The sequence below is a fragment of the Dipodomys merriami genome, unplaced genomic scaffold (genome assembly GCF_024711535.1).
Source record: "Dipodomys merriami isolate MVZ:Mamm:240054 unplaced genomic scaffold, mDipMer1.0.p SCAF_259, whole genome shotgun sequence".
NCBI classification, from domain to species: Eukaryota; Metazoa; Chordata; class Mammalia; order Rodentia; family Heteromyidae; genus Dipodomys; species Dipodomys merriami.
The window spans coordinates 597,284-620,938 of NW_027204037.1; positions in this window are offsets into that span (position 1 = coordinate 597,284).

The window sequence follows — 23,655 nt, forward strand, 5'->3', positions numbered from 1 at the left end:
AGGGTGAGGTTTAGGGTTTGGTTTAGGGTTAGAGTGAGGGTTAGGGTAAGTGTGAGGATTAGGGTTAGAGCTAGGGTTAGGGTGAATGTTAGGTTGAGGTTTAGGGTTAAGGTTAGTGTTAGGTTTAGGGTTAGGGTGAGAGTTAGGGGGAGGGTTAGGATTACAGTTAGGGTTAGGTTTATGGTTAGGGTTAGCCTTAGGGTTAGGTGAGGGTGAGGTTTAGGGTTAGAATTAGGGTTAGGCTGAGGCTGAGGGTGAGGGTGAGGGTTAGGATTAGGGTTAGGATTAGAATTCAGGCTTGGGTTAGGGTGAGTGTGAGGTTAGGGTTAGGTTAAGGTTAGGGTTAGCCTGAGGTTTAGGCTGAGGGTGAGGGTGAGGGTCAGGGTCAGGGTCAGTTTGAGGGTTAGGGTTAGGGTTAGGGTGAGGTTTAGTCTTAGGGTTAGTGTTAGAGTTAGGGTTAGATGGAGGGTGAGGTTTAGGGGTAGAGTTAGAGTTAGGGTGAGTTTTAGGTTGAGGGTTAGGGTGAGGGATATGGTGGGGGTGAAGGTAAGGGTAAACGATGGTTACGCTGAGTGTGAGGGTTATGGCAAGGGTGGGGATTAGGGTTAGGGTGAGGATTAGGGTTAGGGTTAGTGTGAGAGTTAGGGTTCGGGTAAAGTTTAGGGTTAGGGTTAGGGTTAGGGTAAGGGTTTCGGTGAGGGTGAGTGTTAGTGTCAGTTTGAGAGTTAGGGTTAGGATTAGGGTTAGGGTGAGGTTTAGTGTTAGGGTTAGTGTTAGGGTGAGGGTTAGGATGAGGGTTAGGGTTAGGATTATGGTTAGGGTGAGGGCTAGTGGCAGGTGATGTTTAGCGTTAGGGTTAGGGTGAGGTTTACTGTTAGGTTTAGGGTTAGGGTTAGGGTGAGGTTGAGGTTTAGGGTTAGAGTTAGGGTTAGAGTGAGGCTGAGGTTGAGGGTTAGGGTTAGGGTGAGGTTTAGTGTTAGGATTAATGTTAGAGTTAGGGTTAGAGTGAGTGTTAGGTTGTTCGTGAGGGTTAGGCTTAGCGTTAGGATTAGGGTTAGGATGAGGGTGAGGATGAGTTTGAGGGTTAGGGTTAGGTTGAGGGTTAGGGTTAGTATTAGGGTTAGGGTGAGGGTTGAATTTAGGGTTAGGGTGAGGGTAAAGATGATGATTAGGGTTAGGATTAGCATTATGGTGAGTGCTAGGTGAGGGTGAGGGTTAGGGTTAGTGTTAGCTTAAGGTTTAGGGTTAGGGTTAGCTTTAGGGTGAGGGTTAGGTTTACAGTGAGTGTGAGGGTTAGGGTTAGGGTTTGACTTAGGTTTAAGGTTAGGCTTAGGGTGAGGGTAGAGGTGAGGATTAGGGTTAGGGTGATGGTTAGGGTTAGGGTGAGGTTTAAATTTAGGATGAGGGTTAGGTTTAGTATTAGGGTTAGGGTGAGGGCTATGGTGAGGTTGAGGATTAGAATAAGGTTTAGGGTTAGGGTGAGGGTTTGGGTGAGGATGATGGTAAGGGTAAAGGTGAGGGTTAGGGTGAGGTTGAGGGTTAAGATAAGGGTGAGGGTTAGGTTTAGGTTTAGGGTTAGAGTAAGGGGTCAGGTTAGGGTCAGGGTGATTGTAAGATTGAGGATTAGGGTTAAGGTTAGTGTGAGGTTTAGAGTGAGGATGAGCGTTAGGTTTAGGTTGAGGGTGAGGGTTAGAATTACGGTTAGGTTGAGGGCTAGGGATCGGGTTAGCGTGAGGTTTAGGGTTAGGGTGATGGTTAGTGTTAATGTGAGGGTTAGTGTTAGGGTTAGGGTTATTTTGAGGGTTAGGGTAAGTGTTACGGTGAGGGTTAGGGTTAGGGTGAGGGTTATGTTTTGGGTGAGTATTAGGGTTATGGTTAAGGTTATTGTTAGGGTTAGGTTTAGGGTTATGGTTAGGTTGAGGGTGAGGGTTACATTTAGGGTTAGGATGAGGTTTAGGTTTAGGGTTAGGGATAGAATTAAGGTTAGGGTGACAGTGAGGTTTAAGGTTAGAGTTAGGGTTTGTGATAGGGATAGGTTTAGGGTGAGGGTTAGGGTTAGGCTTAGGCTTAGGCTTAGGCTTAGGCCGAGCATCAGGGTGAGGGTTAGGGTTAGGGTGATGGTTCTGGTTAGGATTAGTGTTATTGTGAGTGTTAGGTTAGAGTTCCGGTGAGGGTGAGGGTGCAGGTGAGGGTTAGGGTTAGGGTTAGGCTGGGGTTTACGGTTAGGGTTAGGGTTAGGGTTAGGGTGAGGCTGAGGGTGAGGGATAGGGTTAGGATTAATGTTAGGGTTAGGCTTAAGGTGAGGGTTAGGTTGAGGGTTAGGGATAGGGTTAGGGTTAGGATTAGGATTAGGGTTAGGGTTACGGTGAGGGTGAGGGTTAGGGTTAGGGTTAGGATTAGGCTAAGGATCAGGGTGAGGGTTAGGCTTAGGTTGAGGGTTAGGGTTATGGGGAGGTTGAGGATGAGGGTTCGGGTTAGGATTAGGGTTAGGGTGAGGGTGAGTGTGTGTGTTAGGGTTAGGTTTAGGGTTAGGCTTAGGGTTAGGCTGAGGGTGAGTTTGAGGGTTAGGGTTAGGTGATGGGTGAGATTTAAGGTTCGGGTTAAGTTTAGTGTTAGGTTGAGCGTTAGGGTAAGGGTTATGGTGAAGGTGAGGGTTAGGGTTGGGTTGAGGGTTAGGGTTCGGATTAGGGGTTGAGTGAGGGTGACGGTGAGGGTTCGGTTTAGTGTTAGGGTCAGGGTTAGGTTGAGGGTTACGTTTAGGATTAGGGTGAGGGTGAACGCTAGGGTGAGGGTGAGGTTTAGGGGTAGGGTTTGGGTGAGGTTTAGGATTAGGTTTAGGGTTAGGGTGAGTGTAAGGTTTAGGGTTACAGTTAGGGTTAGGGTGAGGCTCAGTTTGAGGGTTAGGGTTAGGGTTAGTGTTAGATTTAGGGTTAGGGTGAAGTTTAGGTTGAGTGTGAGGGTTAGGCTTAGGGTTAGGATTAGGTTTAGGATAAGGGTTAGGGTGAGTGTGAGCAATATGGTTAGGGTTAGGTTTAGACTTAGGGTTAGATTGAGGGTGAGGGTGGGGGTGAGGGTTAGGTTTAGGGTGAGTGTGAGGGTTAGGGTTAGGTTGAGGGTTAGAGTTAGGGTTACAGTGAGCGTGAGGGTTAGGGTTAGGTTGAGAGTTAGGGTTAGAGTTAGGGTTAGGGTGAGGGTTAAGGTTAGGGTTAGGGTGAGGGTAAGGATGAGGATTAGGGGTAGGGTGAGGGCTTGAGTGAGGTTGAGGGTTAGGGTTAGTGTTAGATTAAGGTTTAGGGTTAGTGTTAGGGTTATGGTGAGGATTAGGTTGAGGGCTAGGGTTACAGTGAAGGTGACGATTAGGGTTAGGGTGAGGGTTAGGGTTAGGCTTAGGCTTAGGCTTAGGCTTAGGCTTAGGCCGAGCATGAGGGTTCGGGTTCGGGTTCGGGTTAGGGTTAGGTTGAGGTTTAGGGTTAGGATAAGTTTAAGGGTGAGTGCTAGGCTGAGGGTTAGGGTGAGGGTTAGGGTTAGGGATAGGTTCAGGTTTAGAATTAGGGTTAGGGTGAGTGTGAGGGTTAGGATTAGGGTTAGGGTTAGGCTTAGAGTTAGGATGAGGTTTAGGGTTAGGGTTTGGGTTAGGTAGAGGTTGAGGCTGAGGATTAGGGATAGGTTTAGGGTTAGTTTTAGGGGTACTGTTAGTGTTAGGGTTAGGGTTAGGGTTAGGGTTAGGGTGACGTTTAGATATATGGTTAGGGGGAGGGTTAGGGTGAGGGTTAGGGTTAGGGTTAATGTTAGATTAAGGTTTAGGGTTAGGGTTAGGGTTAGGGTGAAGATTAGGTTGAGGGTTAGGGTTACAGTGAAGGTGAGGATTAGGGTTAGGGTGAGGGTTAGGGTTAGGGTTAGGCTTAGGCTTAGGCTTAGGCTTAGGCCGAGCATGAGGGTGAGGGTTCGGGTTTGAGTTCGGGTTCGGGTTAAGGTTAGGTTGAGAGTTAGGTTGAGGTTTAGGGTTAGGATAAGTTTAAGGATGAGGGCTAGGCTGAGGGTTAGGGTGTGGGTTAGGGTTAGGGATAGGGTTAGGTTTAGGATTAGGGTTAGGGTGAGTGTGAGGGTTAGGATTAGGGTTAGGGTTAGGCTTAGAGTTAGGATGAGGTTTAGGGTTAGGGTTTGGGTTAGGATGAGGTTGAGGCTGAGGATTAGGGTTAGGTTTAGTGTTAGGTTTAGGGGTACTGTTAGTGTTAGGTTTAGGGTTAGGGTTAGGGTTAGGGTGAGGTTAGGATATAGGGTTAGGGGGAGGGTTAGGGTTAGGGGTATTGTTAGGTTTAGGTTGAGGGTGATGGTTAGGTTGACGTTTAGGGTTAGGGTTAGGGTTAGGGTCAGTGTGAGGGTTAGTGTTAGTGTTAGGGTTAGTGTTAGGGTGAGGGTAAGTGTTAGGGTGAGGTTATGGGTTATGGTGACGGTTATGGTTAGGGTGAGGGTTAGGGTTACGGTTAGGGTTATTGTTAGGTTTAGGTTTAGGGATACTGTTACGGTGAGGGTGAGGATGAAGGTTAGATTTAGGTTTAGGGTTTGAGTTAGGGTTAGGGTTAGGGTTAGGTTGAGGGTGAGGTTTAGGGTTAGAGTTAGGGTTAGGGTGACGCTTAGGTTTAGGGTTACTTTGAGAGTTAGGGGGAGGGTAAGGGTTAGTGTTAGTGTTAGGGATAGGATTAAGGTTAGGGTTAGGGTGAGGGTCAGTGTGTTTGATAGGGTTAGGTCTAGGGTTACGCTTAGGTTTAGGCTGAGGGTGATGGTGATGGTTAGGTTTAGGGTTAGGGTTAGGGATAGGGGGAGGGTTAGGATTAGGTTTAGGGTTAGGATTAGTTTTAGGGCAAGGGCTAGGGTGAGGGTGAGATTTAGGGTTAGAGTTAGGGTGAGGTTTATGTTTAGGGTGAGGGTGAGGTTTAGGGTTAGAGTTAGGGTTAGGTTGAAGCTGAGGGTGAGGATTAGGGTTAGGGTTAGTGTTAGGTTTAGGGTTAGGATTAGGGTGAGGGTTAGGGTGAGGGTTATGGTTAGGTTTAGAATTAGGGTTAGGCTGAGGGTGAGCGTGAGGGTGAGGGTTAGGGTGAGGATGAGTGTTAGGGTTAGGGTGAGGGCTAGGGTTGGTTTAAGGTTAGGGATCGGGTGAGGTTTAGGGTTAGGGTGATGGTTTGTGTTAGTGTTAGGGTTAGGGTTATTTTTAGGGTTAGGGTAAGTGTTAGGGTGAGGGTTAGGGATAAGTTGAGGGTTATGTTTAGGGTGAGGATTAGGGTTATGGTTAAGGTTATTGTTAGGGTTAGGGTTAGGGTTAGGGTTAGGGTGAGGGTGAGGGTTACATTTAGGGTTAGGATGAGGTTTAGGTTTAGGGTTAGGGATACAATTAGGGTTAGGGTGACAGTGAGGTTTAGGGTTAGAGTTAGGGTTTGTGATAGGGTTAGGGTTAGGGTGAGGGATAGGGTTAGGCTTAGGCTTAGGCTTTGGCTTAGGCCGAGCATGAGGGTGAGGGTTAGGGTTAGGGTGATGGTTCTGGTTAGGATTAGTGTTATTGTGAGTGTTAGGGTTAGAGTTCCGGTGAAGGTGAGGGTGCAGGTGAGGTTTAGGGTTAGGGTTAGACTGGGGTTTATGGGTAGGGTTAGGGTTAGGGTTAGGGTGAGGCTGAGGGTGAGGGATAGGTTTAGTATTAATGTTAGGGTTAGGCTTAAATTGAGGGTTAGGTTGAGGGTTAGGGTTAGGGTTAGGGTTAGGATTAGGATTAGGGTTAGTGTTAGGGTGAGTGTGAGGGTCAGGGTGAGGGTTAGGCTTAGGTTGAGGGTTAGGGTTATGGGGAGGTTGAGGATGAGGGTTCGGGTTAGGATTAGGGTTAGGGTGAGTGTGAGTGTGTGTGTTAGGGTTAGGTTTAAGGTTAGGCTTAGGGTTAGGCTGAGGGTGAGTTTGAGGGTTAGGGTTAGGTGATGGGTGAGATTTAGGGTTCAGGTTAAGTTTAGGGTTAGGTTGAGCGCTAGGGTAAGTGTTATGGTGAAGGTGAGGGTTAGGGTTTGGTTCAGGGTTAGGGTTCGGATTAGGGGTTGAGTGAGGGTGACGGTGAGGGTTCGGTTTAGTGTTAGGGTCAGGGTTAGGATGAGGGTTACATTTAGGATTAGGGTGAGGGTGAGGTCTAGGGTGAGGGTGAGGTTTAGGTTTAGGGTTAGGGTGAGGTTTAGGATTAGGTTTAGAGTTAGGGTTAGGGTGAGTGTAAGGTTTAGGGTTACAGTTAGGGTTAGGGTGAGGCTGAGTTTGAGGGTTAGGGTTAGTGTTAGTGTTAGATTTAGGGTTAGGGTGAGGGTTAGGTTGAGTGTGAGGGTTAGGCTTAGGGTTAGGATTAGGTTTAGGGTAAGGGTTATGGTGAGTGTGAGCGATATGGTTAGTGTTAGGTTTAGACTTAGGGTTAGATTGAGGGTGAGGGTGGGGGTGAGGGTAAGGTTTAGGGTGAGTGTGAGGGTTAGGGCTAGGTTGAGGGTTAGGGTTAGGGTTACAGTGAGCGTGAGGGTTAGGGTTAAGTTGAGAGTTAGGGTTAGATTTAGTGTTAGGGTGAGGGTTAAGGTTAGGGTTAGGGTTAGGTTGAGGTTAAGGATGAGGATTAGGGTTATTATTAGGTTTAGGGTGAGGGCTTCAGTGATGTTGAGGGTTAGGGTTAGTGTTAGATTAAGGTTTAGGGTTAGGGTTAGGTTTAGGGTGAGGATTAGGTTGAGGGTTAGCGTTACAGTGAAGGTGAGGATTAGGGTTAGGGTGAGGGTTAGGGTTAGGCTTAGGCTTAGGCTTAGGCTTAGGCTTAGGCCGAACATGAGGGTTCGGGTTCGGGTGAGGGTTTGGGTGAGGGTTAGGGTTAGGTTGAGAGTTAGGTTGAGGTTTAGGGTTAGGATAAGTTTAAGGGTGAGGGCTAGGCTGAGAGTTAGGGTGAGGGTTAGGGTTAGGGATAGGTTTAGGTTTAGAATTAGGGTTAGGGTGAATGTGAGGGTTAGGTTTAGGGTTAGGGTTAGGCTTAGAGTTAGGATGAGGTTTAGGGTTAGGGTTTGGGTTAGGAAGAGGTTGAGGCTGAGGATTAGGGTTAGGTTTAGGGTTAGGTTTAGGGGTACTGTTAGTGTTAGGTTTAGGGTTAGGGTTAGGGTTAGGGTGAGGTTAGGATATAGGGTTAGGGGGAGGGTTAGGGTTAGGGGTAGTGTTAGGTTTAGGTTGAGGGTGAGGGTTAGGTTGACGTTGAGGATTAGGGTTAGGGTTAGGGTCAGTGTGAGGATTAGTGTTAGTGTTAGGGTTAGTGTGAGGGTGAGGGTAAGTGTTAGGGTGAGTTTATGGGTTATGGTGACGGTTATGGTTAGGGTGAGCGTTAGGGTTATGGTTAAGCTTGTTGTTAGGGTTAGGCTTAGGGTTATGGTTACGGTGTGGTTGAGGGTGCGGGTTACGGTTAGTGTTAGGATGAGGTTTAGGTTTAGGGTTAGGGATAGAATTAGGGTTTGGGTGACAGTGAGTTTTAGGGTTAGAGTTAGGGTTTGTGATAGGGTTAGGGTTAGGGTTAGGGTTGGGGTTAGCCTTAGGCTTAGGCTTAGGCTTATGCCCAGCATGAGTGTGAGGGTTAGTATTCGGGTGATGGTTCTGATTAGGATTAGTGTTATTGTTAGTGTTAGGGTCAGAGTTATAGGTAGGGTGAGGGTGCAGGTGAGGGTTAGGTTTAGGGTTAGTGTGGGGTTTACGCTTAGGGTTAGGGTTATGGTTATTTTGAGGGTGAGGTTTAGGGTTAGATTTAGGGTTAGTGTTAGGGTAAGGTTTAGCTTTAGAGTTAGGGTTAGGTTTAGGCTGAGGGTGAGGGTTAGGGTTAGGATTAATGTTAGGGTTAGGCTTATGGTGAGGGTTAGGTTGAGGGTGAGGGTTAGGGTTCGGGTTCGGAGTAGGATTAGGGTTAGGATTAGGGTGAGTGTGAGGGTTAGGGTTAGGGTTAGGTATAGGCTTAGGGTTAGGCTGAGGTTGAGAGTTAGAGTTAGGGTTAGCGTGAGGTATAGGGTCAGGGTTAGGGTGAGTGTGAGGGTTAGGGTTAGGGTTAGGCTTAGGTTTAGGATGAGGGTGAGGGTGTGGGTTAGGGTTAGGATGAGGGTAAAGGTTATGGGGAGGGTTAGGATGAGGGTTAGTGTTAGGATTAGGGTTAGGGTGAGGGTGAGTGTGTGTGTTAGGGTTAGGGTTAGGGATAGGCTTAGGGTTAGGCTGAGCGTGAGTTTGAGTGTTAGGGTTAGGGTTAGGGTGAGGGTTAGGGTAAGGTTTTGGGGGAGGCTTAGGAAGAGGGTTAGTGTAAGGATTAGGGTTGGGTGAGGTCTAGGGTGAGGGTGAGTTTTAGGGTTAGGTTTGGAGTGAGGGTTAGGGTAAGGGTAAGGGTGAGAATTAGGGTTCGGGTTAAGTTTAGGCTTAGTTTGAGGGTTACGGTGAGTGTGAGGGTTAGGGTTAGGTTGAGGTTTAGGGGTCGGGTTAGGGGTTAGGTGAGGGTGACGGTGATGGTTATGTTTAGAGTTAGGGTGAGGGTTATGATGAGGGTTATGGTTAGGATTAGGGTTTGAGTGAGGACTAGGGTGAGGTTTAGGGTTAGGGTTAAGGTGCTGTTTAGGTTTAAGTTTAGTGTTAGGGTTAGGGTAAGTTTAAGGTTTAGGATTAGATTTAGGTTTAGGGTGAGGCTCAGTTTGGGGGTTAGGATTAGTGTTAGTTTTAGATTTAGGGTTAGGTGGAGGGTTAGGTTGAGTGTGAGGGTTAGGCTTAGGGTTAGGTTTAGGTTTAGGGTAAGGGTTAGGGTGAGTGAGCGATATGGTTAGGGTTAGGGTTAGGTTTAGGGTTAGACTGAGCGTGAGGGTGGGGGTCAGGGTTAGGTTTAGGGTGAGTGTGAGGGTTAGGGTTAGGTTGAGAGTTAGGGTTAGAGTTAGGGTTAGGGTGAGAGTTAAAGTTAGGTTTAGGGTGAGGTTAAGAATGAGGTTTTGGGTTAGGATTGTGGTGAGGGTGAGGTCTAGGGTGAGGTTGAGGGTTAGGGCTAGTGTTAGATTAAGGTTTGGGGTTAGGGTTAGGGTGAGGATTACGGTTAGTTTGAGGGTAAGGGTTAGGATTAGGGTTAGCTTGAGGGTGAGTGTTAGCATTAGGTTTAGGTTAGGGTTAGGGTTAGGTTTAGGGTTAGGATTTGTGTTATTGTTAGGGTTAGGTTTAGAGTTATTGTGAGGGTGAAGTTGAGGGTGAGGTTTAGGCTTAGGGTTAGGGTTAGGATTAGGGTTATGGTGAGGGTGAGGTTTAGGGTTAGATTTAGTGTTAGTTGGAGGGTTAGGTCTAGGGTGAGGGTTAGGTTTAGTTTCAGGTTTAAGGTTAGGGTGAGGGTTAGGTTGAGGTTTTGTGTTACGGTTAGGTTTAGGGTTAGGATTAGGGTGAGGGTGAGGGTGAGTGTGAGGTTTAGGGATAGGGTTAGGATTAGGTTAGGTTTAGGCTGAGGGTGAGTGTGGGGGTTTGGGTTAGGGTTAGGGTGAGGGTTAGGATGAGGGTTAGGATTATGATTAGTTTTAGGGTGAGGGCTAGGGTGAGGGTGAGGGTTAGTGTAAGGCTTAGGCTTCGGCTTAGGTTTAGGCTGAGCGTGAGGTTGAAAGTGTGGTTTAGGGTTAGGGTGATGGTTACGTTTACAGGTAGGGTGAGGGTTAAGATGAGGTTTAGGGTTAAGGTGATTGTTAGGGTGAGGTTTAGTGTTAGGGTTAGGGTTAGACTTAGGGTTATGATGAGGGTGAGATTCAGGGGTACAGTTAGGGTTAGGTTTAGGGTGCTGACTAGCCTGGGGTTGACAGTAAGGGTAAAGTTGAGGGTTAGGCTGAGGGTGAGGGTACTGGTAAGCGTGAAGGTTAGGGTTAGGGTGAGGGTTAGTGTTAGCGTTAGGGTGAGGGTGAGGGTTAGATTGAGGATTAGTGTTAGGGTAAGTGTGAGGTTTATGGTGAGGATGATGGTTAGGGTTAGGGTGAAGGGTAGGGTGAGTGTGAGGTTTAGGGTTAGGGTGATGGTTAGGGTTAGTGTGAGGGTTAGTGTTAGGGTTAGTGTTAGGGTGAGGGTAAGTGTTAGGGTGAGGGTTAGGGTTAGGGTTAGGTTTATTGTTAAGTTTAGGGGTAGGGTTACGGCTACTGTGAGGTTGAGCTTGAGGATTAGGGTTAGGGTTAGGGTTAGAGTTAGGGTTAGGGTGAGTGTTAGGGTTAGGGTTAGGGTTAGGGTTAGGGTAGTTAGGCTTAGCCTTAGGCCGAGCATGAGGGTGAGGGTGAGGGTGAGGGTTCCGGCGAGGGTTAGGGTTAGGTTTAGGGTCAGGTTGAGAGTTAGGTTGAGGTTTAGGGTTAGGATAAGTTTAAGGGTGAAGGCTAGGCTGAGTGTTAGGGTGAGGGTTAGGATTAGGGATAGGGTTAGGTTTAGGATTAGGGTTAGGGTGAGGGTGAGTGTGAGGATTAGGATTAGGGTTAGGCTTAGGCTTAGAGTTAGGATGAGAGTTAGGGTTTGGGTTAGGGTGAGGTTGAGGCTGAGGCTTAGGGTTAGGTTTAGGGTTTGGTTTAGGGTTAGTGTTAGTGTTAGGGTTAGGGTTAGGGTTAGGGTGAGGGTGAAGTTGAGGTTTTGATATAGGGTTAGGGGGAGGGTTAAGGTGAGGATTAGTGTTAGGGGTAGTGTTAGGTTTAGGTTGAGTGTGAGGGTTCGGTTGAGGTTGAGGGTTAGGGTTTGGTTTAGGGTCAGTGTGAGGGTTAGTGTTAATGTTAGGGTTAGTGTTAGGGTGAGGGTAAGTGTTAGGGTGAGGTTATGGGTTAGGGTGACGGTTATGGTTAGGGTGAGGGTTAGGGTTAGGGTTTGGGTTATTGTTAGGTTTAGGTTTAGGGTTACGGTTACATTTACAGTGAGGGTGAAGGTGAGGGTTAGGGTTAGGTTGAGGTTTAGGGTTTGGCTTAGGTGTAGAGTTAGGGTTAGGGTGAGGGTGAGGTTTATGGTTAGAGTTAGGTTTAGGGTGACGGTTAGGGTTATGTTTAGGGTGAGAGTTGGGGTAAGAGTAAGGGTTAGTGTTAGGGTTAGGGATAGGATTAATTAGGGTGAGGGTGAGTTTTTTTGTTAGTGTTAGGTCTAGGGTTAGGCTTAGATTTAGGCTGAGGGTGAGGGTGATGGTTAGGGTTAGGGTTAGGGTTAGGGTTAGGGTTAGGGTTAGGGGGGGGTTAGGATGAGGGATAGGGTTAGGATTACTGTTAGGGCAAGGGCTAGGGTGAGGGTGAGGTTTAGACTTAGAGTTAGGGTGAGGTTTATGGTTAGGGTTAGGATTAGGGTGAGGGTGAGGCTTAGGGTTAGAGTTAGGGTTAGGGTGAGGCTGAGGGTGAGGGTTAGGGTTAGGTTTAGTGTTACGTTTAGGGTTAGGGTTAGGGTGAGGGTTAGTGTTAGGGTGAGGGTTAGGGTTAGGGTTAGAGTTAGGCTGAGGTTGAGGGTGAGGGTGAGGGATAGGGTGAGGATGAGGGTTAGTTTTAGGGTGAGGGCTAGGGTTGGGTGAGGATTAGGGAAAGGGTTAGCGTGAGGTTTAGGGTTAGGGTGATGGTTTGGGTTAGTCTGAGGGTTAGTGTTAGTGTTAGGGTTATTGTTAGGGTTAGGCTAAGTGTTAGGGTGAGGGTTAGGGTTAGGTTGAGGGTTATGGTTAGGGTGGGGGTTAGGGTTATGGTTAAGGTTATTTTTAGGGATAGGGTTAGGGTTATGGTTAAGGTGAGGGTGAGGGTGAGGGTTACGGCTAGGGTTACGATGAGGTTTCAGTTTAGGGTTAGGGTTAGAATTATGGTTAGGGTGACAGTGAGTGTTATGGTTAGAGTTAGGGTTTGTGATAGATTTAGGGTTAGGGTGAGGGTTAGGGTTAGGCTTAGGCTTAGGCTTAGGCTTTGACCGAGCATGAGGGTGAGGGTTAGGGTTGGGGTGATGGTTCTGGTTAGGATTAGTGTTACTGTTAGGGTTAGATTTAGAGTTACGGTGAGGGTGAGGGTGCAGGTGAGGGTTAGGGTTAGGGTTACTGTGGGGTTTACGGTTAGGGTTAGGGTTAGTGTTAGATTGAGGGTGAGGTTCAGGTTTAGATTTAGCGTTAGTGTTAGGGTGAGGGTTAGTGTTAGGGTTAGGGTTAGTTTTAGGGTGAGGGTAAGGGTTATGGTGAGGATTTGGTTTTGGGTGAAGGTTATGGTTAAGTTGAGGGTTAGGATTAGGTTTAGAGTTATTGTTAGGGTTCGGTTTAAGGTTACGGTTACAGTGAGGGTGAGGTTGAGGTTTAGGCTTAGGGTTAGGGTGAGGTTTAGTGTGAGGGTGAGGTTTAGGTTTAGTTCAGGTGAGGGTTAGGTTGAGGGTTTGGGTTAGGGTTAGTGTTAGGGTTAGGGTTAGGGTGAGTGTTAGGGGGAGTGTTAGGGTTAGGGTTAAGTTTAGGATTACGTTTAGGATGAGGGTGAGTGTGTGTATTAGTGTTAGGTTTAGGTTTAGGCTTAGGGTTAGGCTGAGGGTGAGGTTGAGGGTGAGGGTTAGGGTTAGGGTGAGGGTTAAGGTTAGGGTTAGGGGTATGGTTAGGATGACGGTTAAGGTTAGGATTAGGGTTAGTGTGAGGGTTAGGGTGAGGGTAAGTTTTAGGGTTAGGGTTAGGGTTTTGTTTAGGGTGAGCGTTAAGGTTCGGGTTAAGTATAGGGTCAGGGTGATTGTTAGGGTAAGGGTTACAGTGAGGGTGAGGTTTAGGGTTATTTTGAGTGTTAGTGTTAGGATTAGGGTTAGTGTGAGGGTGTGGGTGAGGGTTAGGGTTAGGGTTAGGGTGAGGGTTAGGATGAGGGTTAGGGTTACGATTATGGTTAGGGTGAGGGCTAGGGTGAGGGTGAGGGTTAGAGTAAGTGTAAGGCTTAGTCTTAGTGTTAGGCTGAGTGTGAGGTTGAGGGTGAGGTTTAGGGTTAGGGTGATGGTTAGGTTTACATTTAGTGTTAGAGTTAGAATGAGGTTTAGGTTTAGGGGGAGGTTTAGGGTGAGGATGATGTTAAGTGTAATGGTGAGTTTTAGGCTGAGGGTGAGGTTTAAGGTAAGGGTGAGCGTAAGAGTTAGATTTAGGGTTATAGTAAGGGCTAGGGTTAGGGTTACGGTGAGGGTTAGATTGAGGATTAGGGTTAGGTTTAGTGTGAGGTTAAAGTGAGGATGAGGGTTAGGGTTAGGGTTAGGGTTACGGTGAGGTTTATGGTTAGGTTGAGGGTTAGGGTTAGGGTTCGGATTATTGTTAGGGTTAAGGTTAGGGTTACAGTTAGGGGGAGGGTTAGGGTGATGGTGAGGTTTAGTGTTAGGGTAGGGTTAGAGTTTGGGTTAGGGTGAGGGTGAGGTTTAGGGTTAGAGTTAGTGTTAGGGTGAGGTTTAGGTTGAGGGTTATGATAAGGGTTAGTTTTAGGGTTAGTGTTACGGTAAGAGTTAGGGGGACGGTTAGGATTAGGGTTAGGTTTAGGAATAGGATTAGGGCTAGAGTGATGGGGAGTGTGTGTGTTAGGTTTAGGTTTAGGGTTAGGCTTAGGATTAGGCAGAGGTTGAAGTTGAAGCTGAGCCTTAGGGTTATGAGGAGGGTTAGTATGGGGTTTAGGGTTAGGATTAGGCTTAGGGTAAGGGCTAGGGTGAATGTGAGGGTGAGGTTTAAGGTTATGGTTAGGGTTAGGGTTAGGGAGATTGTGAGGTTTAGGGTTAGAGTTAGGGTTAAGGTGAAGCTAAGGGTGAGAGTTAGGGTTAGGGTTAGGATTAGGATTAGGGTAAGGTTTAGGGTGAGTGTGAGGGTTACAGTTAGGCTTAGGGTTAGGCTGAGGGTGAGGGTGAGGTTTAGGGTTATGGTGAGCGTGAGGGTTAGGGTTAGGTTGAGGGTTAGGTTTAGGGTTAGGGTTAGGGTCCGGGTTAAGGTTAGGGATAGGGTGAGGGTAAGCATAAGGATTAGGGTAAGGATTAGGGTTAAGGTGAGGGCAAGGTTGAGGGTGAGGGTTAGGGTTAGTGTTATATTAAGGTTTAGGGTTAGGGTTAGGGTTAGGGTGAGGGTTACGTTGAGGGTTAGGGTTACAGTGAGGGTGAGGATTAGGGGTAGGGTGAGGGTTTGGGTTAGGATTAGGGTTAGCATGAGCGTGAGTGTTAGCATTACAGTTAGGGTTAGGGTTAGGGTTAAGTTTAGGTTTAGGATTAGTGTTATTGTTAGGGTTAGGGTTAGAGTTATGATGAGGGTGAGAGTGAGGGTGAGGGTTAGGATTAGGATGAGCGTTAGGGTTAGTGTGAGGGTTAGATTTAGGATTAGTGTTAGGGTGAGAGTTAGTGTTAGGGTTAGGGTTAGTTTTAGGGTGAGGGTAAGGGTAATGGTGAGGATTTGGGTTTGGGTGAGGGTTATGGTTAAGGTGAGGGTTAGGATTAGGTTTAGAGTTATTGTTAGGGTTCGGTTTAAGGTTACGGTTACAGTGAGGGTGAGGATGAGGTTTAGGGTTAGGGTTAGGTTCAGGTTTAGTGTGAGGGTGAGGTTTAGGGTTAGTTAAGGTGAGGGTTAAGTTGAGGGTTTGGGTTTGGGTTAGGGTTAGTGTTAGGGTGAGGTTGAGGTTTAGATTGAGGATTAGTGTTAGCGTTAGTGTGAGGTTTATGGTCAGGATGAGAATTAGGGTTAGGGTGAAGGCTAGGGTGAGGGTGAGGGATAGGTTTAGTGTTAGGGTGAGGTTTAGGGTTAGGGTGATGTTTAGGGTTAGTGTGAGTGTTAGTGTTAGGGTTAGGGTTAGTGTTAGCTTGAGGGTAAGCGTTAGGATGACGGTTAGTGTTAGGTTGAGGTTTATGGTTAGGGTGAGGTTTAGGGTTACGATAAGTGTAAGGGTGAGGGCTAGGCTAAGTGTTAGGGTGAGTGTTAGGGTTAAGGATAGGCTTAAGTTTAGGATTAGGTTTAGGGTGAGGGTGAGTGTGAGGGTTAGGATTAGGGTTAGATTTAGGCTTAGAGTTAAGAGGAGGGTTAGGTTTAGGTTGTAGGTTAGGGTGAGGGTGAGGCTGAGGATTAGGTTTAGGGTTAGTGTTAGTGTTTTGGTTAGTGTTAGTGTTACAGTGGGGGTTGGGCTTAGGGTTAGGGTTAGGGTTAGGCTTAGAGATTGGGTGAGGGTTAGGATGATTATTAGGTTAAAATTAGGGTTACAGTGAGGGCTAGCGTGAAGGTGAGGTTTAGGGTTAGTGTTAGGGTAAGGTTTACGGTTAGGGTTAGTGTTAGGGTGAGGGTGAAGGTTAGGATGAGGGTTAGTGTTACAGTGAGGGTGATGGTTAGGATTAGGGTTAGCATTAGGGTTAGGATTGGGGTTAGGGTGAGGTTGAGTGTTAGCATTAGGGTTAGGGTTAGGGTTAGGTTTAGGGTTAGGATTACTGTTATTGTTAGGGTTAGGGTTAGAGTTATGGTGAGGGTGAGGGTGAGGGTGAGTGTTAGGGTTAGGGTGAGGTTGAGGGTTAGGGTTAGGGTTAGGAGTAGGATTAGGGTTAGTGTAAGGGTGAGTGTGAGGGTTAGGGTTAATGATAGGCTTAGGGTTAGGGTGAGGTTGAGGGTGAGGGTGAGGGTTAGGGTTAGGGTGAGGTTTAGTGTTAGGGATTGGGGGAGTCTGAGGGGTAGGTTTAGGGTTAGGCTTAGGATTAGGCTGAGCGTGAAGGTGTGGGTTAGGTTTAGGGTTAGTTTTAGGGTGAAGTTTAGGTTTTTGATTAGTGTTAGGGTTAGGGTGAGGGTGAGGTTTGGGGTTAGAGTTAGGGTTAGGGTGAGGTTTAGGTTGAGGGTTAGGGTAAGGGTTAGTTTTAGGGTTAGGGTTGGGGTGAGTCTTAGGGGGAGGGTTAGGGTTAGGGTTAGGTTTAGGGATAGGATTATGATTAGAGTGAGGGTGAGTGTGTGTGTTAGGTTTAGGTTTAGGGTTAGTGTGAGCTTTAGGCTGAGGGTGAGGTTGAGGGGGAGGGTAAGGTTTAGGGGAAGTGTTAGGGTGAGTGTTAGGGTTATGGTAAGGGCTAGGGTGAGTGTGAGGGTGAAGTTTAAGGTTAGGCTTAGGTTTAGGGTTAGGGTGAGGGTGAGTTTTACTGTTAGAGTTAGGGTTAGGGTGAGGCTGAGGGTGAGGGTTAGCGTTAGGGTTATTGTTTGGTTTAGGGTGAGCATTAGGGTGAGGGTGAGGATTAGGATTAGGATTAGGGTTAGGGTGAGTGTGAGGGTTAGGGTAAGGTTTAGGGTTAGGCTTAGGTTTAGCCTGAGGTTGAGGGTGAGGGTGAGGGTGAGGGTTAGGGTTAGGATGAAGGCTATGGTGAAGGTGAGGGTTAGGGTTAGTGTTAGGGTGAGTGTTAGGTTTAGGGAGATGTTTAGGTTTAGTGTTAGGGGTAGGCTTAGTGTTAGGGTGAGGGTAAGTGTTAGGGTGAGGGTTAGGGTTAGGGTGAGGGTTATGGTTAGGGTGAGGGTAAGGGTTAGGATAAGTGTAAGGGTGAGGGCTAGTTTGAAGGTTAGGGTGAGGTTTAGGGTTATTTATAGGGTTAGGTTTAGGATTAGGGTTAGGTTGAGGGTGAGTGTGAGGGTTACGATTAGGGTTAGGGTTAACCTTAGAGTTAGGATGAGGGTTGGGTTTAGGGTTTGGATTAGGGTGAGGTGGAGGCTGAGGATTAGGATTAGGTTTAGTGTTAAATTTAAGGTTAGGTTTAGGGTTAGGGTTAGTGTTAGGGTTAGTGTTAGGGTTACATTTACTTTTGGGGTTAGGATTAGGGTTAGGCTTAGAGTTAGGGTGAGGGTTAGGATAAGGATTAGGTTTACAACTAGGGTGAGGGCTAGGGTGAAGCTGAGGATTAGGGTTAGTGTTAGGGTAAGGTTTAGGGTTAGGGTTAGGGTTAGGGTGAGGGTTAGGATGAGGGTTAGGGTTACAGTGAGAGTTAGGGTTAGGGTTAAGTTTAGGTTTAGGGTTAGGGTTAGGGTGAGGTTGAGTGTTAGCATTAGGGTTAGGTTAGGGTTAATGTTAGGTTTAGCGTTAGGATTACTGTTATTGTTATGGTTAGGGTTAGAGTTATGTTGAGGGTGAGGGTGAGGGTGAGTGTTAGGATTAGGGTGAGGTTTAGGGTTAGGGTTAGGATTAGGGTTAGGGTGAGAGTGAGGTTTATGTTTAGATTTAGGTTTATTTGGAGGGTTAGGTCGAGGGTTAGTGTTAGGGTAAGTGTTAGGGTTCAGGTTAGGTTGAGATTTAGGTTGAGGCTTACGGTTAGGGTTAGGGTTGGGGTTAGGATTAGGTTAGGGTGAGCCTGAGTGTGAGGTTTAGGTTTAGGCTTAGGCTTAGGCTTAGGGTTAAGCTGAGGGTGAGAGTGGCCGTGAGGATTAGGGTTAGGGTGATGGTTACACTTAGGGTTCGGGTGAGGGTTAGCTTTAGGCTCAGGGTTAGTGTTAGGGTTAGGGTGAGGTTGAGGTTTAGGGCTAGAGTTAGGGGTAGGGGGAGGGTTAGGGTTAGAGTGAGGGTTAGGGTGGAGGTGACGGTAAGAGTAAAGTTGATGGTTAGGCTGAGGTTGAGGGTTACAGGAAGGGTGAGGTTTAAGGTTAGGTTGAGGGTTACGGTTAGGGATAGGGTGAGTGTGAGGGTTAGATTGAGGATTAGTTTTAGGGTTAGTGTGAAGTTTAGGGTGAGGATGAGGATTAGGGTTAGGGCGATGTCTAGGGAGAGGGTGAGTTTTAGGGTTAATGTTAGGGTGAGGTTTATGGTTAGGGTAATGTTTAGGGTTAGTGTGAGGTTTAGTGTTAGGGTTAGGGTTAGTGTTAGGGTGAGGGTAAGCGTTATGTTGAAGGTTAGGGTTAGGGTAAGGGTTAGGGTTAGGTTAGGGTTATTGTTAGTGTTAGGGTTAGGGTTAAGGTTGTGGTAAGGTTGAGGGTGAGGGTTAATGTTAGGGCAAGAATGAGTTTAGTTATAGGATTAGGGTTAGGGTTAGGGTCAGGGTGAGTTTTAGTGTTAGAGTTAGGGTTAGGGTGTGGCTGAGGGTGAGAGTTAGCGTTAGGATTAATGTTAGGGTTAGGCTTATGGTGAGTGTTAGGATGAGGCTGATGGTTAGAGTTAGGGTAAGGAGTAGGATTAGTTTAGTGTTAGGGTGAGTGTAAGGGTTAGGGTTAGGGTTAGGGATAGGCTTAGGGTTAAGTTGAGGTTGAGGTTGAGGGTTAGTTTTAGGGTGAGTTTTAGGGTTAGGTTTAGGGTGAGTGTGAGGGTTAGGATTAGGGTTATGCTTAGGATTAGGTTTAGGGTGAGGGTGTGGGTTAGGGTTAAGGTGAGGGTTAGGGTTATTTGGAGGGTTAGGAGGAGTGTTAGGGTTAGGATTAGGGTTAGGGTGAGAGTGAGTGTGTGTGTGTTAGAGTTAGAATTAGTGTTAGATTTAGGGTTAGGTTGAGGTTGAGGGTTAGGCTTAGAGTTAGGATTAGGTTTAGGGTAAGGGTTAGGTTGAGTGTGTGTGTTAAGGTTAGGGTTAGGGTTAGGCTTAGGGTTAGGCTGAGGGTGAGGGTGAGTGTGAGGGTTAGGGTTAGGGTTAGCGTGAGAGTTAGGGTTCGGTTATGTTTAGGGTTAGGGTGAGGGTTAGGGTCAGGGTTACAATGAGCTTGAGGTTTAGGGTTAGGTTGAGAGTTAGGGTTAGGGTTAGGGTATGGGTGAGGGTTCAATTTAGGGTTAAGTTTAGGGTTAGGCTTAGGGTTAGGCTGAGGGTGAGGTTGATGGTAAGGGTTAGGGTTAGGGTGAGGGTTTGGGTAAGGGTTAGGGGGAGGGTGAAGAAGAGGGTTAGGGTTAGGATTAAGGTTGGGTGAGGGCTAGGGTGAGGGTGAGCTTTAGGGTGAGGGTTAGGGTGAGAGTTAGGGTTAGGTTAAGGTGAGAGTTAGAGTTCGGTTTAAGTTTAGGGTTAGGTTGAGTGTTAGGGTAAGGGTTTCAGTGAGGCTGAGGGTGAGGGTTAGTTTGAGGGTTAGGGTTCAGATTAGGGTTAAGGTGAGGGTGAGGCTGAGGGTTAGGTTTAGTGTTAGGGTGAGGGTTAGGGTGAGGGCTAGAGTGAGGGTGAGGTTTAGGTTTAGGGTTAGGGTGAGGTTTAGGGTTAGGGTTAATGTTAGGGTGAGGGTGAGTTTTAGGTTTAGAGTTAGGGGTAGGGTGAGTCTGAGGTCTTGGTTTAGGGTTAGAATTAGTGTTAGATTTAGGGTTAGGTTGAGGTTGAGGGTTAGGCTTAGAGTTAGCATTAGGTTTAGGGTAAGGATTAGGGTGAGTGTGTGCGTTAGGGTTAGGCTTAGGGTTAGGCTTAGGGTTAGGCTGAGGGTGAGGGTGAGTGTAAGGGTTAGGGTTAGGGTGAGGGTTAGGGTTAGGTTTAGGGTGAGAGTTAGGCTTCGGTTATGTTTAGGGTTAGGGTGAGTGTTAGGGTCAGGGTTACGATTAGCTTGAGGTTTAGGGTTAGGTTGAGAGTTAGGGTTAGGGTTAGGTTATGGGTGAGGGTTAAGTTTAAGGTTAGAGTGAGGGTTAGGGTTAGGATTAGGCTTAGGGTGAGGGCTAGGGTGAGGGTGAGGGTTAGTGTTAGTGTTAGATTAAGGTTTAGGGTTTGGTTTAGGGTTAGGTTGTGGGTTAGTTTGAGGGCTAGGGTTAAGGTGAGTGTGAGGATTAGTGTTAGGGTGAGGGTTAGGGTTAGGATTAGGGTTAGCATGAGGGTGAGTGTTAGGATTAGGGTTAGGGTTAGAGTGAGGGTCAGGTTTAGGGTTAGGATTAGTGTTATTGTTAGGTTTAGGGTTAGAGTTATGGTGAGGGTGAAGATGAGGGTGAGGGTGAGTGTTAGGTTTAGGGTGAGGTTTAGGGATAGGGTTAGGATTAGTGTTATGGTAAGCTTGAGGTTTAGGGTTAGATTTAGGGTTAGTTTTAGGGTTAGGTCGATGGTTAGTGTTAGGGTTAGTTTTAGGGTTATGGATGGGGTGAAGGTTAGGTTGAGGTTTAGGGTTGTGGTTATGTTTAGGGTTAGGATTAGGGTGAGCATGAGGGTGAGTGTGAGGGTTAGGGTTAGGCTTAGGCTTAGGCTTAGGGTTAAGCTGAGGGTGAGGGTGGGGATGAAGATTAGGTTTAGGGTGATGGTTAGGGTTAGGGTTAGGGTGAGTGTTAGGATGAGGGTTCGAATTAGGATTAGTGTTAGGGTGAAGTTTAGGGTGAGGGTGAGGGTTAGGTTTAGGGTGATGGTTAGGTTTAGTTTTAGGGTGAGGGTTAGGATGAGGTTTAGGGTTAGGGTGAGGTTTAGGGTGAGGATGATGGTAAGGGTAAAGGTGAGGTTTAGGCTGAGGGTGAGGGTTAAGTTAAGAGTGAGGGTTAGGGTAGTTTTAGGGTTAGGGTGAGGTTTAGATTGAGGATTAGGGTTAGGGTTAGTGTGAGGTTTAGGGTGAGGATGAGGGTTAGGGTTAGTGTGAGGGTGAGGGTTATTGTTAGGGTTAGGGTGAGGTCTAGGGTGAGGGTGAGGGTTAGGATTAGGGTTAGGTTTAAGTTGAGGTTTAGGATTAGGGTGAGGGTTAGGGTTAGTGTGACCGTTAGTGTTAGGGTTAGGGTTAGTTTTAGGGTGAGATTTAGTGTTAGGGTGAGGGGTAGGGTTAGGGTGAGGGTTATGGTTAGGGTGCGGGTTAGGGTTAGAATTAAGGTTATTGTTAGATTTAGGGTTAGGGTTAGGTTGAGTGTGAGGGTTACCATTAGGGTTAGGGTTAGCCTTAGTTTTGGGCTGAGGGTTTGGGTGAGGGTGAGGGTTAGGGTTAGTTTGAAGGTAAAGGTTAGGTTTAGGGTGAGGTTTAGTGTTAAGGATAGGGTTAGAGTTATTGTTAGGGTGAGGCTGAGGTTTAGGGGTAGGGTTAGTTTTAGGCTGAGGATTAGGGTGAGTGTTAGGGTTAGGGTGAGGTTTAGGGTAGGGGTGAGGGTAAGGGTAAACGTGAGGGTTAGGTTGAGGATGAGTGTTACGGTAAGGTTGACGGTTAGGGTTAAGTTGAGGGTTAGGGTTAGGGTTAGGGTGAGAGTTAGGGTTCGCATTAAGTTTAGGGTTAAGGTGAGGTTTAGATTAAGGCTTACAGTGAGAATGAGGGTTAGGGTTAGGTTGAGGGTTAGGGTTAGGATTAGGGTTAGGGTTAGAGTGAGGTTTAGGTTTACTGTTAGGGTGAGGGTAAGGAAGAGGTATTGGGTTAGAATTAGGGTTAGGGTGAGGCCTAGGGTGAGGGTGAGGTTTAGGGTTAGTATTAGGGTGAGGTTTAGGGTTAGGGTTATTGTTAGGGTTAGGGTGAGTGTCAGGTTTAGGGTTAGTGTTAGGGTTAAGGTTAGGGTGAGAGTTACGTTGAGGTTTAGGGTTAGGGTTAGGGTTAGGGTTAGGATTAGGGTTAGGGTTAGATTGAGGATTAGTGTTAGGGTTAGTGTGAGGTTTAGTGTGAGGATGAGGGTTAGGGTTAGGGTGAGAGCTAGGGTGAGGCTGAGCGTTAGGGTTAGTGTTAGGGTGAGTTTTAGGGTTAGGGTTATGTTTAGGGTTAGTGTGAGGGTTAGTGTTAGGGTGACAGTTAGTGTTAGGGTGAGGGTTACGGTTAGGTTGACGGTTATTTTTAGGGTGAGGGTTAGGGTGAGGGTGAGGGTTAGGGTTAGGTTTAGGGTTATTGATAGGGTTCGGGTTAGGTTGAGGGTGAGATTTAGGGTTAGAGTTAGGGTTAGTGTAAGGGTTAGGGTTAGGGTAAGCGTTAGGGTTAGGGTTAGGCTTAGGCTTAGACTTAGGCCGAGCATCCGGGTGAAGGTTAGGGTTCAGAATAGGGTGAGGGTTAGGGTTAGCGTTAGGGTGAGTGTTAGGATGAGGTTTAGGGTTAGGATTAGGGTTAGGGTGAGGGCTAGGGTGTGGGTTAGTGTGAGGGTTAGGGTTAGGGATGTGGATAGGTTTAGGATTAGTGTTAGGGTGAGGTGAGTGTGAGGGTTAGGGTTAGGGTTAGGGTTAGGGTGAGAGTTAGGGTTTGGCTTAAGTTTAGTGTCAGGGTGACATTTAGGGTAAGGGTTACGGTGAGGGTGAGGGTTAGGGTTAGTTTGAGGGTTAGGTTTAGAGTGAGTGTGAGAGTGAAGGTTAGGGTTAGTGTTAGGGTGCGGGATAGGATAAGGGTTAGGATTAGGATTAGGGTGAGGGCTATGGTGAGGGTGAGGTTTAGGTTTAGATTTAGTGTGAGATTTAGGGTTAGGATTAGTGTTAGGATTAGGGTGAGCATTAGGGTTAGGGTTAGCTTTAGGCTTTGACTGAGGCTTAGGCTGAGCATGAGAGTGAGGGTTAGGGTTAGGGAAAAGTTAAGGTTTAGGGTTAGGGTAAGGATTAGGTTTAAGTTGAGGGTGAGGTTTATGGTTATATTTAGGGTTACTTGGAGGGTTAGGTCAAGGGTAAGGGTTAGGGATAGTGTTAGGGTTAAGGTTAGGATGAGGGTTAGGATGAGGTTTAGGGTTATGCTTAGGGTTAGGGTTAGGATTAGGGTTAGGGTGAGTGTGAGGGTTAGGGTTAGGCTTAGGCTTAGGGATAGGCTGAGGTTGAGGATGGGGGTGTGGATTAGGGTTAGTGTGATTGTTAGCTTTAGGGTTAGGGTGAGGGTTAGGATGAGGGTTAGGTTTAGGATTAGTGTTAGGGTGAGGTCTAGGGTGAGGATGAAGGTTAGGTTAAGGGTTAGGCTTAGGCTTAGGGTTAGGCTGAGGGCGTGGTTGAGGGTGAGGTTTAGGGTTAGGGTGATGTTTAGGTTTAGGGTTAGGGTGTGGGTTAGGGTGAGGATGATGGTAAGGGTAAAGGTGAGGTTTAGGCTGAGGGTGAGGGTTAAGATAAGGGTGAGTGTTAGGGTTAGGTTTAGGTTTAGGGTAACGGTTAGGGTTAGGGTGAGGTTGAGGGTTAGATTGAGAATTAGGGTTAGGGTTAGTGTGAGGTTTAGGGTGAGGATGAGGGTTAGGGTTAGGGTAAGAGTGACGGTTAGAATTAGGGTTAGGGTGAGGGCTAGGGTGAGGGTGAGTGTTATGTTCATGGTTAGGGTTAAGGTGATGTTTAGGATTAGGGTGTTATGGTTAGTGTGAGGGTTAGTGTTAGGGTTAGGGTTATTGATAGGGTGATTGTAAGTGTTAGGGTGAGGGTTAGGGGTAGGGTGATTGTTATGGTTAGGGTGAGTTTTAGCATTAGGGTTAGGTTTAACGTTAGGTTTAGGGAAAGTTTTACGGTTACAGTGAGGGTGAGGGTGAGGATTAGTGTTAGGGTTAGGGTGAGGTTTAGTGTTAGGGTTATGGTTAGAGTTAGGGTTAGGGTGAGGGTGAGCTTTAGGGGTAGAGTTAGGGTTAGCGTGAGAGTTAGGGTGAGTGAGGGTTAGGTTTAGGGTGCGGGTTAGGGTGGGGCTGAAGTTAGGGGTAAACGTGAGGGTTAGGGTTATGGTAAGGGTGAGGGTTAGAGTTACAGTGAGGTTTAGTGTTAGGTTTAGGGTGATGGTGAGGGTTAGTGTGAGGATTAGAGTTAGGGTTAGTGTAAGGTTTGGGGTGAGGATGAGGGTTAGGGCTAGGGTGAGAGCTAGGATGAAGGTGAGGGTTAGGATTAGTGTTAGGTTGATGTTTAGCGTTAGGGTGATGTTTAAGGTTAGTGTGAGGGTTAGTGTTAGGGTTAATG